Source organism: Aquarana catesbeiana, linkage group LG07 (genome assembly GCF_042186555.1).
Source record: "Aquarana catesbeiana isolate 2022-GZ linkage group LG07, ASM4218655v1, whole genome shotgun sequence".
Lineage (NCBI taxonomy): Eukaryota > Metazoa > Chordata > Amphibia > Anura > Ranidae > Aquarana > Aquarana catesbeiana.
In genome coordinates this window covers 260,774,549-260,789,682 of record NC_133330.1, presented here as the reverse complement: position 1 = coordinate 260,789,682, position 15,134 = coordinate 260,774,549, and the positions used below count along the sequence as shown (strand labels likewise).

The window sequence follows — 15,134 nt, the reverse complement described above, 5'->3', positions numbered from 1 at the left end:
TCATACAAAGCGCTGTCTTCACTGCCATCCATAGCATTACAGTGCCCATCATGTACAGCCTACCAGTGCCCATGAGGTACAGCCTGCCAGTGCCTGGTAATGCGATGTCACGCTGTGTTTCAGAGCTGGATCTGAATCGCCGTGCAGCCGCTATAACGATGTCCCGCCTCCTATGACACACAGCACAATGATTCCTAGCATTGGATCAGTGTGCCGTCTATCACAAGAGGTGGTCTAGGAGGCGGACATCGTTACAGTGGCTGCACAGTGATTCAGATCTCTGACACACAGCATGAGATCACGCTACCAGGCACTGGGGAGGCTGTACATGACACTTGCGAGAAGAGCAGGAGGGAGGGGAAACTGACAGGGGCGCGCCAGGATGATACATGTGCGGCACCCAGTGGGACGGCCCTGGCCCTTTTTCGGCTCCATCTTCGGGACTTTTTTTCTTAAGTGGAACCCTAACTCGAGTATAAGCTGAGGGGGGGGGTTTCAGCAAAAAAAATGTGCTGAAAAACTCGGCTTATACTTGAGTATATATGGTAAGTTCAAAAAAACAAGGAGGATCCAATAGCGTGATATTGTTTAATTTATTAAAACATAAGAGTATAAAAAAGTGCCTGCTTACATGGTTTAGTGCCTATGTCCTGGCACTGGATGAAACAGTGTTTGTGATCAGATGGATGCCATGATGTGCCCTGCTCACGCTGGGAATCGGCGTGTGCTCCACCGCCGCTGGAATGAAAACCAGAAGCTGGGACCTGGAAGTGACGTGACCGGAAGGCGCCTCGGCGTACGTTTCGTATCGCTACGTCATCAGGAAGCGTTCCGGTCACTGGGCAGGATGACTCTAAATAGCCTGAAGTGGATTGTAATTGGCAAAGACCGCTATCTCCCACCCCTCTCAATCCAGGCAGGCTGATACCAGCTTATAGATTTTACTATGCAGACATGACCTATTACTATACATACAATTAAAAACAATAGATGAAGTTAATATAATAAAAATTGTGATTCTAATACTGTAATTAAAAAGGAATCAATAGTATTTTGTTGTACTACACACCGTATTTGACAGCTGCTGCTGGATAATTTTTTTAATTGGTGGTCAATGCTCTCTTCTGTGGGCTGTATCATTGTTATGTGTTGAAGCCCAAAAATTTATTATTACCTATATGGGGATACCAATTGTATAATAAATCGGTGGAAAAGGGGACTGTTCTGCAAGGATTTAATCATTGGTTAAAAAGAAATTTAAATCCAAATCAATGTTCATATCGGCTGGCTGCAACGTATCCAGGCGGTATATCCATTTGGTTTAATTCTGCGACACCGCCTACTTAAGATGGGTGCCTCTCCAGTGTTGTGAGATTTTGTCTATGCCATAGAACGTGAGTAACTTGGGGTGCTTATTGTGGTGTGTTTTAAAGTGTCTGGACACACTATGCTTTGGGAAGCTATTTTTAATATTAGTGATGTGCTCACTGATTCTGGTGCGCAACCTACGCGTGGTCCTACCCATGGGCATTCCAACATGTAGGTGACAAACTCATAATCACGTGATAAGAGGGCAGATTTGATATTCTCTCTATGTGATTATCGACTGGATAATGTCAATCTTCCTTTTAATGGTGTTACATGTTTTGCACCTAGTGCAATAGTGGAATCCTGTTCTGTCTAGGAATGTACTGACCTTTTCTGGGGGATCTGGGATGTTAGGGGCTATTTTATTCCTGAGTCCTGGAGCTCTCCTATAAATAAATTTAGGTTTGTTTGGCAGGATCTTTTTAAGGTCTCTGTCTTTAAGGAGAATTGGCCAATGGGTTTTAAAAATCTTTTTCACTTCCTTATATTGCCCATGGAATCCCGTGATGAATGCTAGGTCACAGTGAAATGTTTCTTGGTAGTATTAGTTAAAAGGGATTCTCTATCCATGTTAAGCTCTATATATTTACAATGATTTAATTCTATGGGATTGTAACCCTTACCAATGAACCTATTTATGACAACTTCCAATTGGGTATTATAATCTTCTACATCATTGCAGTTCCTACTCACCCACAAAAATTGGCTTTTAGGAATGGTCTTGAGCCAGGGTGGGGGCAACTTTTAAGGAATGACTCCAAACCCACTTGAGGACCCGCCCCTAAATAAAATGATGTCATCTATATATAGCGTTTATAAAATAGATGACCCTTCCACTCTTTGCTATATATGCTCTCCTGTTTCCATTTGTTGAGCACTAAATTGGCTACGCTGGGGGCATAGCGTGTTCCCATAGCTACCCCCTTTATTGGTTGTGAAATCAAAAATAATTATTACCCATAGCCATTTTTAGCCCCTGATATTTGTATACAGAGATTCAATACTGTCACTACTCGAAGCGACAGTAGATGGTAAACTCGAGACAGTGAACTTGAGGCAGTGAACTTGAAGAAAAAATGTTACCATTCATGGGTACCAATGACTATCAGGAAAAAGCAAACAAATTACAAACTTATTTATCCAAATATGATGGAGAAATTAAACAAAAAAAATTAAGAAATATCAAAGGGACCTCAAAGACTTAAATGACAACAAAGTCTACATATAGTAGGAGGACATTAAACCCCCAGGATCCAAAGAATCCTCAGTGGAAAGAGAAATTGAAATAAGAGACATTGTAGCACACATGACAACTAATTCCAATACCAATACAAAAAAGAAGATAAACCCCCTAATAGACCCAAAACTCAAGGGAAAATTTGAATCCCCCACCACATACTCCCCAGTACTCGGTCCCCACTCATAATAGGTTTGCACCACTAGGGAATAGAACACTATAGTACCATGGGTACTATGATTATGGGCGCAACCATTACCCACCTAGGCCCCCTAGAGGTGGATATAGGGGCAGTTTTAGGGGTAGACCACCACCACATCAGGGTTATTATAACCGGGGGGGAGGATGGGGATGGAAAGAACCTTACAAGATCCTCCCTCCACCACCCCAAAGTTACCACAGAGACCACACAGAAAGAAAGGGAATAGAGGAGGAAGGGGAAAGAAAACCGGACAATTAGATGCAGGGATATTTAACTTGGCAGGGGTCCAGTTCTCTGAGGAGGAAATGGAGGTCCTAGCTCAAGGTCTTACATTTGCACCAGACAAGAACTTTGATAAATTCAAGGTTTTTGTAGATGTAGAAAAATATGCTAGAAAACTAAGTATTAAAAAACATTATGCAGGGATTCCTATCATCCCCCCATTGGATGCAACTACCGATTAATTTTTCCATAGCGGGCTTAAAAACAAGTCAGTGTTCAACCCCAAAAAAGGTACTCACCATTTTATTGAGGTGTTTAAAAACATTATTCAGGATGAGGTTAAAAAATTAAAAACAAAAACATTTTAAAAAATTTACGCATATGGGAAGGAATGAAAAAACTAGAGGACAATAAACAGATTGTAGTCAGACCCGAAGATGAAGGGGGCGTTAGTAGTACTTAGGAAAGAAGAATATAACAAAGAGGTGCACAATTAGCCGATGCCACCACTTATAAAAAGCTCAAATCCAATCCCACAAGCAAATAAAAAATGGAACTCACCGAATGGGTAAAAAAGGGATTAAAGAAAAAAATATTGGATAAAAAGGAGGTGAAATACCTTATCCCACATACTCCAAAAATACCAGTGATGTACATAGTTCTCAAAATACACAAATCCAAGGATCACCTCCCAGGATGGCCCATCATTAGTGGGATTCACTCCATCTACTCCAGGGTGGGTGAATATTAGGATACTTATTTATAACCCTTAGTCACACAAGGGCAATCATATCTCAAAGACAGCAGAGAATTGATTAAAATGTTGCAAAAAATAAAGGTCCAAGAAGACACTATATTAGTGACAGTAGATATTGAATCTCTGTACTAATATCAAACAGAGGGATGGTCTTAAAGTGGTCAAATGGGCCTTGAAAAAACAAGCATTACTAAAAGAAGCACAAATCCAATTTTTACTTGAAGGGCTATAAATGGTTATGGGTAATAATTATTTCTGGTTTCTCAACCAATATTATAACCAAGTAAGGGGGGGGGGTAGCTATGGGAGCATGCTATACCCCCAGTATAGCCAATTTTATGCTCAACAAATGGGAACAGGAGAGCATATATAGCAACGAGTGGAAGGGTCTTCTATTTTATAAACGCTATATCATTTTATTATGGGAGGGTCCACAAGCGGGTTTGGAGTCATTCCTTACCATGCTTAATACCAATCCCTATGACCTCAGATTCACAGCCAGCTACCACTCTGAAACCATCAGCTATCTAGATCTGGTATTAACAAAACAATCTGATCGCAATGAAACTAAAACACACTTCAAAGTAACTGATAGAAATGGCTATGTGCCTATCAAAAGTTGCCACCACCCACAATGGCTCAAAGCCATTCCTAAAAGCCAATTTATGCGGGTGAGGAGGAACTGCAATGATGTAGAAGATTATAATACCCAATAGGAAGTTATCACAAATGGGTTCATTGATAAGATTACAATCTCATAGAATTAAATCATTGTAAAAATATAGTGCTTAACGTGGATAGAGAATCCCTTTTAACTAATACTACCAAAAAAAAACATTTCAGGGCGACCTAGCATTCATCACGGGATTCCATCGGCAATATAAGGAAGTGAAAAAGATTTTTAAAACCCATTGGCAGGCCTGTACTGGCCATTGGGACTACAGGGAGTTTCCCGGTGGGCCGATGGCTCAGTGGGCTGGTTTCAGTGACAGCCTGTCAAAGTAATGGCTTTCTTGGTTCACCCTCAACTTCACACAGTGATGTGAGAAAGATGAGAAAAATACAGAGGAGAATAAGTGAAATAGTAAAAGAGGTTAGTGAGGACTCCTTATGTTATGCTACTTATGTTTTTTTGCACAATTGCGTATAGTTTATATACTGTTTTTGTGCTTGTTTGCACAAATAAAGTGGGCCGGTCTGGATGAAGTCCAGGGCCAAATTTTTATCCCAGTCCAGCCCTGCCCATTGGCCAATTCTCCTTAAAGACAGAGACCTTAAAAAGATCATGCCAAACAAACCTAAATTTAATTTATAGGAAAGCTCCAGGAATCTGGAATAAAATAGCCCCTAACATCTCAAATCCCCCCAAAAAGGTCAGCACATTACTAGACAGAACAGGATTCCACTATTGCACTAGGTGCAAAGCATGCAACACCATTAAAAGGAAGAAAAGGAAGATTGACAGTTTCCGGTAGATAACCACACAGAGAGATTATCAAATCCGCTCTCTTATCACGTGTGAATATGTCACCTACGTGTTGGAATGTCTAAGTCCCATGCAGTAAATGGGTAGGACCACGCGCCGGTTGTGAACCAGAATCAATGAGCACATAACTAATATTAAAAATGGCTTCCCAGAGCATAGTGTGTCCAGACACTTTAAAACACACCACAATAAGGACCCCAAGTTACTCACGTTCTATGGCCTAGACAAAATCTCACAACATTGGAGAGGCACCCATCTTAAACGGGCGGTGTCGCAGAATGAAACCAAATGGATATACCACCTGGATACGTTGCAGCCAGCTGGTATGAACATTGATTTGGATTTAAATTGCTTTTTAACCAATGATTAAATCCTTGCAGAACAGTCCCCTTTTCCCCTTTTCCACTGATTTATTATACAATTGGTATCCCTATATAAGTAATAATACATTTTTTGGCTTCAACACATAACAATGATATGGCCCACAGAAGAGAGCATTGACCACCAATTAAAAAAATTATCCAGCAGTAGCTGTCAAATACAGTGTGTAGTACAACAAAATACTATCGATTCCTTTTTAATTACAGTATTAGAATCACAATTTTTTAAATTCATCTATTGTTTTTAATTGTATGTATAGTAATAGGTCATGTCTGCATAGTAAAATCTATAAGCTGGTATCAGCCTGTCTGGATTGAGAGAGGCGGGAGATAGCGGTCTCTGCCAATTGCAATCACGTCACTTTTGGGTCCCAGCTTCTGGTTTTCATTCCAGCGGTGGTGGAACACACGCCGATTCCCAGCACAAGCAGGGCACATCGCGGCGTCCACCAGACCACAAACCCTGTATCATCCAGTGCCGGGACATAGGCACTAAACCATGTAAGCAGGCACTTTTTTATACTTTTATGTTTTAATAAATGAAACAATATCACGCTATTGGATCCTCCTTGTTTTTTTCAAATTATGTACCCGCTAAGGGGGAGAAGAGAATACAATGTTGAATAGTCCGGGCATTCTTTCCAGGCTGCAAGGTGGCAGCACAAGCGCATTTTGACCTTCTTTTTGGTTAAAGAGGTCATGGTGGTCTGGTGAGCAGATATTTTATATGAGCACGGGTGTTGATGGATGTTTACAAATGGTGAAGGATAACCGCACATGTGGATTGAACAATCAAGTTTCTGTTTGAAATATTCAGCCTCATCAGTGCCTTCTCATCAGTGCCCACCAGTGCTGCCTCATCAGTGCCCATCAGGGCAGCCTATCAGTGTCCATCAGTGCATCCTCATCAGCGTACATTAGTGAATATTTTTTTTTTCATTTTTATAGAAAAAAATAAAAAACCCAGTGGAGATTAAATACCACTAAAAGAAAGCTCTGCCTGTGTGAAAAAATTATAAAAATTGAATTTTGGTATAGGGTTGCATGACCGCATAATTATCATTCAAAGTGCGACAGTGCTAAAAGTGAGAGAATTGCCCTGGGCAGGAAGGGGTTAAAAGTGTCCAGTAGGCAAGTGGTTAAAGATTTGTTTTATTTGATTATGTTGAACAGAAAAGGAAGTGATGAAAGTACAGAATATTCTATTATCGCTGGCTCTATCTTTTGGAGCTAGCAAAGTGTTCCTATCCATCCTTCTCACTTGTTCAATAATATTGTCTTTATCCATTCTGCATAAATTTTTTCTCAAAATCTTTGTTACAAAACAAGGGATTGTTCTATATAATCCATCTCTTTACTGCAGTTCCACCCTATCCTCATGAACTGTCCTTTAGGTATGTTGTGAAGCCATGAAGGATGGCGACAACTGCTTAATGGAATATAACTATTCCTATCAGTGGACTTGAAGTATGATTTGGTACAAATTTGTCCATCCCTAATTAATAATGTAAAACACAATAAAGTTTACTTCTTCCTTACTATAAGTAAAAATTAACTTAATATTTCTATTGTTCGAGTTGAATATGGAAAAGAATTCAATTAAAGATGTTTTATCCCCTTTCCAAATTAATAGGATATCATCTATGTAGCGTTTATAAAATGCCAATTAGCCCCATCTAATGCCATAGATGACCCCAGATTCTCATTTTGCCATTAAAAGGCTTGCTAAACTGGGGTCAAATTTAGCCCCCATCATAACACCCCTAATTTGAAGGGAATATTGGTTGTTAAACCAACAAAAATTGTGAGTTAAGGCAAAATTTAATAAATCCAAGATAAACTTTTGTAAAATGGATATATGATTAGCTTGTTGTAAATAGTATTCTGTTGCTTAAATCCCATCCTTGTGAGCAATATTTGAATTGGCAGAAGTTGTCCCCAGTGTCAATATCCTATATGTGTTTATGCTGAACTTTAGGAACTGTTTTTATATTTTTTCATTTATCACATTTCACTGGTATGACTGGTTTGATATCCAGCTGACGTCTATACAGAAGGAACACTGATTTGAATGCCTTTTTCATTGAACTTTATTAATTTAAATTTCATTCATGTTTTCAGAACTTTATGGTATTTACAGTGCTGTAATTTGTACATTTATTTGGAGGGGGACAAACAGCTTTCCAGCAGGTAGAGTGGGCATAACACTAGACTGAGCCTTTTTAAATAGAGTCCAAAGGTCAGAGGAACGAGCCCCCATTACTTGTGCTTCAGGTAAGATAGTGTGAAACTTAGAGGAAGTATCCAAAGAGGTCTCCAAGCTGCAAGACAGTGGGTAAATTTGGTCAATTGGCTGGAGAAGTGGCCTGTAGAGGATTCAATAAACTTGCCAGTGTCTTCTGCTACAACAGAGTCATTTAAAGGCAAATAGTTAGCAGTTTTAATGCATTCTGGAAGCAGGTCTGGGACCAGGACCTCATTTCCCCATTAGCCCAATCTACTGTATGTGCAGTTTATGAAGTTTAATTCAAGGATAACCTTAGAAAATGGGATAAGCAGGTGATAATATTAAGTAGGAGCTGATGGTCTCCTTATGGAATTTGAAATTTCCCAGTGGTCAGGGTAGTAGGTACAGTGCAGAAGGTGACCAAAATGGCTACAGCCGGAGTCCCTGTCTGGGCCACAAATAGTCGAGCGTGTGGTCATGGACCAATCCCTGAGGTCACTACCAGTTCCCCTGCAGAGTTGGGTGAGTCAAGGAGACCCCAAATCGGCAAACAACCTGGTGGAGCTTGTGGAAAGATACTTTGCTGCAGAGAGCCTGGTCACCACCCTTACAGCCGCACGGACTTTCCATCCAAAGCCACGGTCTCCCCAGGCAACCGGTAAGACTGTTCCAGGGGAAGTGGGTGGTAAGCATTGCAAGGAAATGGGGGGGAGGTTTTTTGGTGCCAGGACTGAAGTTTGGCGTCCCAAGCAAAGGAAGCCACTGCCTGTCAGCAAACCAAACTGGGGAAACATCAGGTGTTTTCGTTGCCAAGAACTGGGACATGTTGCAGCAAACTGTCCATTGACAGATGAACCAATGCAGTGTGATCTATCTATTAGAAGGCAGTCTATGTTTGCAGCTGTTTCATGCTCTGCAGCACCAAGTATGGGAAAACACATGTGCCAAATGACTGTTAATAATAAGCCTATTACGGCCTTGCTGGACTCTGGAAGTCTAGTGACTTTGGTTACAGCTGAGATGGTTAAAACTGTGAATTTTCATGCTCAAAAAGTTGCTGTGATCTGTGTACATGGGGTTACCCGGGAGTATCCTATAGCCACTGTTCAGTTTAAAGCTGGCTTAGGTACGGTGACCCATCCGGTCTGACTTGTGCCCTACTTGGTGCATGAGGCCATCTTTGGTAGGGACTTCCCTAAGTTTTGGGAACTGTGGGAATGTCCCGACCCGGTCGCAGTAGCTGACTCAGTGGCAGAGCCAGAACTCCTGGCCAATACTGACAATATGGGTTCAGGGGACTCCTCTCAGGGCTCCCCGGGTTGTCCCTTCTCAGTTATGGCAGGAGAGTTGCAGGAGCCTGAGGAAGTCCCCACAACCAGTAGAGCTGGACAGCCGTCTGCTGAATCTGAGCCTATGTTGGCGTTTGCTGACCTTAATGTGCACAAGGAAAATTTTGGTACTGAGCAGAGAAAAGACCTTACCCTTGCCAAGGCCTGGGAAAATGTAATAGTGATTAATGATGTACCTGTCGAACCAGGGAACAGGCCCTGTTTTCCTTATTTCAGCAGCAATGAGGATTTACTGTATCGTGTATGTAAAAAGAATGATGAAGTGGTTGAACAGTTGGTGGTCCCTAAGCCATACAGACGGATGGTGTTGGAACTTGCCCATGGGCACTTGCTAGGAGGCCATTTAGGGGTTGAGAAAACTATTGAAAGGGTGTTGCGCAGGTTTTTCCTGGCCCGGGATACAGAAAGATATTGAGAATTATTGTCAATCCTGTCCTGTGTGTCAGATGTCAGCCCCACTACCCCACTTCCGAAGTCCTTTAGTGCCTTTCCCCATTATTGAAGTGCCCTTTGAGAGGATTGCCATGAACCTTGTGGGTCCACTCCCAGAGTCTGCCCGGGGTCATTAGCATATCCTTGTAATCATGGATTATGCTACCTGGTACCCCGAGGCAGTTCCCTTCCTAGCTGTTTATGGTGTTCAGTCGTGTTGGCATCCCTAAAGAAGTCCTTACAGACCAGGGCACCCCATTTATGTCAGGAATAACTAGGGAGCTGTGCAAGTTATTTAAGGTGATGCAGTTGCGAACCTCGGTGTACCATCCTCAAATGAATGGCTTGGTGGAACGCTTCAATAAGACATTAAAGAGCATGTTAAAAAAGGCTGTTGACAAGGATGGGAAAAACTGGAACATCCTGATACCATACTTGATGTTTGCCATCAGGGAGGTTCCCCAGTCCTCTACGGGGTACTCTCCATTTGAGTTGCTTTATGGGAGACACCCTCGGAGACTCTTAAGCCGTGTACACACGGGTGGACTTTTCAGCATCAAACGTCCGACGGTCTTTCCGACTGACTTTCGATGGAGTTACGACAGACTTTTGGACGACCGGACTTGCTCACACACGAACGGACTAAAGTCCGTTCGAAAGTCCGTTGATATGAATGTGATGACGTTAAAGGGACTAGAATAAGGACGTTCATAGCCAGTAGCCAATAGATGCCCTTTTGTCCGTCGGACTAGCATACTGACGAACAAATTTTTCGACCAGAATCAAGTCCGTCGGAAAGATTTGAAACATGTTCCAAATCTAAAGTCCGTCTGATTTTCGACAGAAAAAGTCAGCTGAAGGTCCGATGAAGCCCACACACGGTTGGATTGTCCAATGGATTCGTCCTGTCGGACTAGTCCAGTCCAAAAGTCTGCCCGTGTGTACACGGCATTAGACATGGCCAAAGAAACTTGGGAGGGGGAGCAGACACCCTATAAAAGTGTCATTGAGCATATCGCTCAAATGCAGGAGAGGATTGCAGCAGTCATGCCGATGGTAAAAGAACATTTACTACAGGCCCAAGCAGCCCAACAGAGGATATACAATGGGGGGGGCCCAACTCCATGTTTTCTCACCTGGTGACAGGGTCTTGGTGTTAGTTCCCACTGTTGAGACCAAGTTCCTGGCTAAGTGGCAGGGTCCCTTTGAAGTAATTGAAAGAGTTGGGGAGGTCAATTACAAGGTATATCAACCAGAAAAAAGGAAGCCCGAACAGATTTACCACATAAACCTATTAAAGCCCTGGAAGGATAGACTGGAATGTGTCCGATCGGAGCGTGTTGTCGGAAATTCCGACCGTGTGTGGGCTCCATCGGACATTTTCCATCGGATTTTCCGACACACAAAGTTGGAGAGCAGGAGATAAAATTTTCCGACAACAAAATCCGTTGTCGGAAATTCCGATCGTGTGTACACAAATCCGACGGACAAAGTGCCACGCATGCTCAGAATAAATAAAGAGATGAAAGCTATTGGCTGCTGCCCCGTTTATAGTCCCGACGTACATGTTTTACGTCACCACGTTCAGAACGATCGGATTTTCCGACAACTTTGTGTGACCGTGTGTATGCAAGACAAGTTTGAGCCAACATCCGTCGGAAAAAATCCTAGGATTTTGTGGTCGGAATGTCCGAACAAAGTCCGACCGTGTGTACGCCCTATAAGGGTAATGAGTCCCCTCTGATCCCTGAGGTCACGATTCCAGACACTCTGTCATATTCCCAAAAACAGGAAGCTAGAGAGTTCCTGATAAGGAATAGAGAGAAATTTTCAGAGTTACCTGGCACGACTTTAGCAGTTCAGCATGATATTGTTACTGAACCTGGGGTCCGTGTCAAGCTCAAACCGTACCGAATTCCTGAAGCAAGGAAAAAGGACATCAGTGATGACGTTAAAAGAATGTTGGAGCTATATGTCATTGAGGAATCCAATAGTGACTGGTCTATGCCCATCATGTTAGTCCCAAAACCGGATGGCACTTGGAGGTTCTGTAACGACTTCAGGAAGTTTAATGCAGTGACAAAGTTTGACATGTACCCAATGCCCAGAGTAGACTAACTTATAGACTGACTTGGCAAGGCTCACTATCTGACCACTTTGGACTTGACAAAAGGTTATTGGCAAATACCCTGACTGGTAGCTCCAAAGAGAAGACTGCATTTGTGACCCCAGAGGGTTCCTTTCAATGTAAAATAATGCTTTTTGGGTTGCAAAATGCCCCTGTGACATTTCAGAGGGCCATGGACCCTAAGACCCCACCGACGATATGCATCAGCCTATCTAGATGACATAGTGGTACATAGCACTGACTGGAAGTCTCACTTGTCCCGTGTCCAGGCTGTCCTTGATTCCCTCTTCAAAGAAGGTTTTACGGCAAATCCAAAAAAATGTGCCATTGGTCTAGAGCCGTGGTTCTCAATCCACTAGTGCCGTGACCCCTTGATAAAATTTCCCATGTTGTGGGGACCCCTAACAGTAAAATTATTTCCGTAGCGTGGGTTGTCAGCACCCAAGGCAAGACAAGTAATTTGTGCCCCTAACCCACAGACATTTAGCCCTCCCTTAGTCCCTTCCACTTGTACAGTATTAAAACCCCTTATGGTACATTTTAGGATGTACTACTCTCTTTGTTCTCCTTTCTTTCCCTTTTATCTCTCTCTATCCTAATTTCTTGTTTTTTTTTCTCCCATCCCTCTCTCTAGACGTATTTTTCTTATTCTTTCTCTCCCTTTTTCTTTGTTGCTCGCCCTCTTTTCCTCTCCCTCCCATGTATTCTCTATTTTTATTCCTTCTCTTATGCTTTGGGGGGTGGGGGGAATGGGATGAGTGGCAGTGCTGGCGGGGAGTTGGGATGAGTGGCAGTGCTGGAGGGAGTTCTGATCAGCCACCTTAGGTACTCTTGATCAAGGTCATCTGCTGATCTGAGAACTGTAGTGGGGACTTTTAATGGCAACTCTAATCACAGGTAGTGTTACTGACTGTGTCTCCAGCTTCACTGTGGTCTCCAGCTCTGTGGTGTCTCGTAGCAGTGACACCCATGCCAAAATCAGGAGATGGGTCTCGTCCAGCCCCTCCCACTTCACATTCCTCACCAGTCAGCTGACCTCTAGTCTCTGCCCACCCCACCCATGCCGTGAACTGAATGAGCGGCTGGGAAGAGGCTGAGTGTGCAGCCGTGGGCTCTAGGAACAGCCCAGCTGGGCTTCCACAGGCTCCAGGGACAGCCCTGCTGGGCAGCCGGGAAAAGGCTGGGAGAGTGGTGCAGGCTTCAGGAACATCCCAGGATTTGGTGACCCCTAGCAAATCATCATTTGACCCCCGAGGGGGTCCCGACCCCCAGGTTGAGAACCACTGGTCTAGAGGAAGGTAAGTATTTGGGCTACACTATTGGCCATGGTTTCATAAATCCTCAAGTGAGTAAAATAGAAGCCATCCAGGAGTGTCCACGTCCTGCAAACAAGAAGCAGGTCAGGGCCTTTCTTTGAATTGCGGGGTATTATAGAAGATTTATCCCAAATTTTGCAACTATAGCTGCCCCACTGACAGACCTTACGAAAGGGAAAGACTCTGTAATGGTGAAATGGTCCTCAGTAGCAGAGGAATCTTCCCAAGTCGTGAAGAAGGCTCTTTGTGCACAGCCAGTACTGTACTCCCCCGATTTCTCCAAAGATTTTTTAGTTCAGACGGATGCGTCTGATGTTGGTATCGGGGCAGTACTATCACAGGTACACAGTGGGGAAGAACACCCTGTGGTGTACCTAAGCAGAAAACTCAATGACCATGACAAAAAGTATGCAGTCATTGAAAAGGAATGTTTAGCCATAAAGTGGGCCATGGACGCGCTCAGGTACTATTTGTTAGGATGCCAGTTTGAGTTAATAATTGACCATGCTCCCCTGAAATGGATGGCCCAAAAGAAGGAGACTAATAGACGGGTGAACCGGTGGTTTTTGGCTCTACAGGATTACTCCTTCACTGTAAAACACAGGCCAGGTGTTGAGATTGGGAATGTAATTGCCCTGTCCCGTGTTCACTCCTGTTGGGCCACAGGTGTTCCAACCCTGGGGTTGAAACAAGGGGGAGGATATGTAGCAGTGCGTCCCAGAGAGAGCCAGGAAAAGTCCTGTTCAGGGTTTATACCTCTCCCAGGCTCCTCTCGTACACATTCAGGAATCTCTGATCCATGATCCAGTTCGGGTCTTGGTCCTCTTCCCCAGGCTAATTTAAGCTCACCTGAGCAAACAGCCTTTGCTCTTTGCCTGGGAAACACAGACAACGCTGGTCTGTGAGAGCAAAAAGATTGGTAAAAGCTGTTAAGCAGTTTATGTGGAAACTGACAAGTGGTAGGCTTGCTCAGCCTGGTAGTTAGGGCCTGCATAATGTATAGTTAGAGCCAAGATATGGCTAGGTTTTTGTTTGGCTATTTTGTTCTGTTTGTTTTTTTTTAACACTGTACAGCACCTCTGAAGACTTGTAAATATCACCATTAAACACTTCACTGTTTGTCACTACTTCACTTGTTCTGGTATATGTGCCTGAAAGCCTGCTTATCCCAGGAAGCTTTTGTACCTGCTACCTGTCCCCCAGGTTACAATATATATATATATATATATATATATATATATATATATATATATATATATATATATATATAAAGGTAACTGCTTTATTCAATACTGTCTAATTATTAATATTTACATATATACATAAACATCAGTGTTCTCTTATTCAATTTATTTTAACAGTTTTAATAAGGACACAAGGAGGATTTGGATTTTGTGGGAATTTCAGAGACCTGGTTCAACAGCTCTCATGATTGGCTGGCAAACATTCAAGGGTATACCCTATACCGCAAGGATAGAGAGGGTAAAAAAGGGGGAGGGGTATGCCTATATATCAAGAATAATGTACAAGTGAATGTGAGAGATGACATCACTGAGGGGGCTAGGGAGGAGGTGGAATCTTTATGGGTAGAGCTCCAAAGGGATGAAGCTAAGGGGAAAATAATACTGGGAGTATGCTATAGGCCCCCTAACCTGAGGGAGGAAGTGGAGACGGATCTCCTATCACAAATTGGATTAGCAGCAAGGATGGGAAGTGTTATCATAATGGGGGATTTTAATTATCCAGACATAGACTGGGCGGAGGGAACCGCGCATTCATTTAAGGCTCGCCAGTTCCTTAATGTCTTGCAGGACAATTTTATGGGTCAGATGGTAGACGCACCAACTAGAAATAAAACATTACTAGATCTACTGATTACCAACAATACAGACCTGATAACAGATGTGGAAATACGGGGCAATTTAGGTAACAGCGATCACAGGTCAATTAGTTTCAGTATAAATCACACAAATAGGAGACATGAAGGGAACACAAAGACACTGAATTTCAAAAGAGCCAACTTCCCTAAA

At 42.9% G+C, this 15,134-nt stretch overlaps 1 protein-coding gene and 1 long non-coding RNA gene across 4 annotated transcripts in view; one reads left to right on the top strand and one right to left on the bottom strand.

Moving 5' to 3' along the window:
• Positions 1-15,134, bottom strand: part of LOC141103555 (uncharacterized) — a 295,050-nt gene that overhangs the window by 213,668 nt on the left and 66,248 nt on the right. The window lies entirely within an intron of this gene.
• Positions 1-15,134, top strand: part of LOC141103554 (flavin-containing monooxygenase 5-like) — a 207,981-nt gene that overhangs the window by 177,437 nt on the left and 15,410 nt on the right. The window lies entirely within an intron of this gene.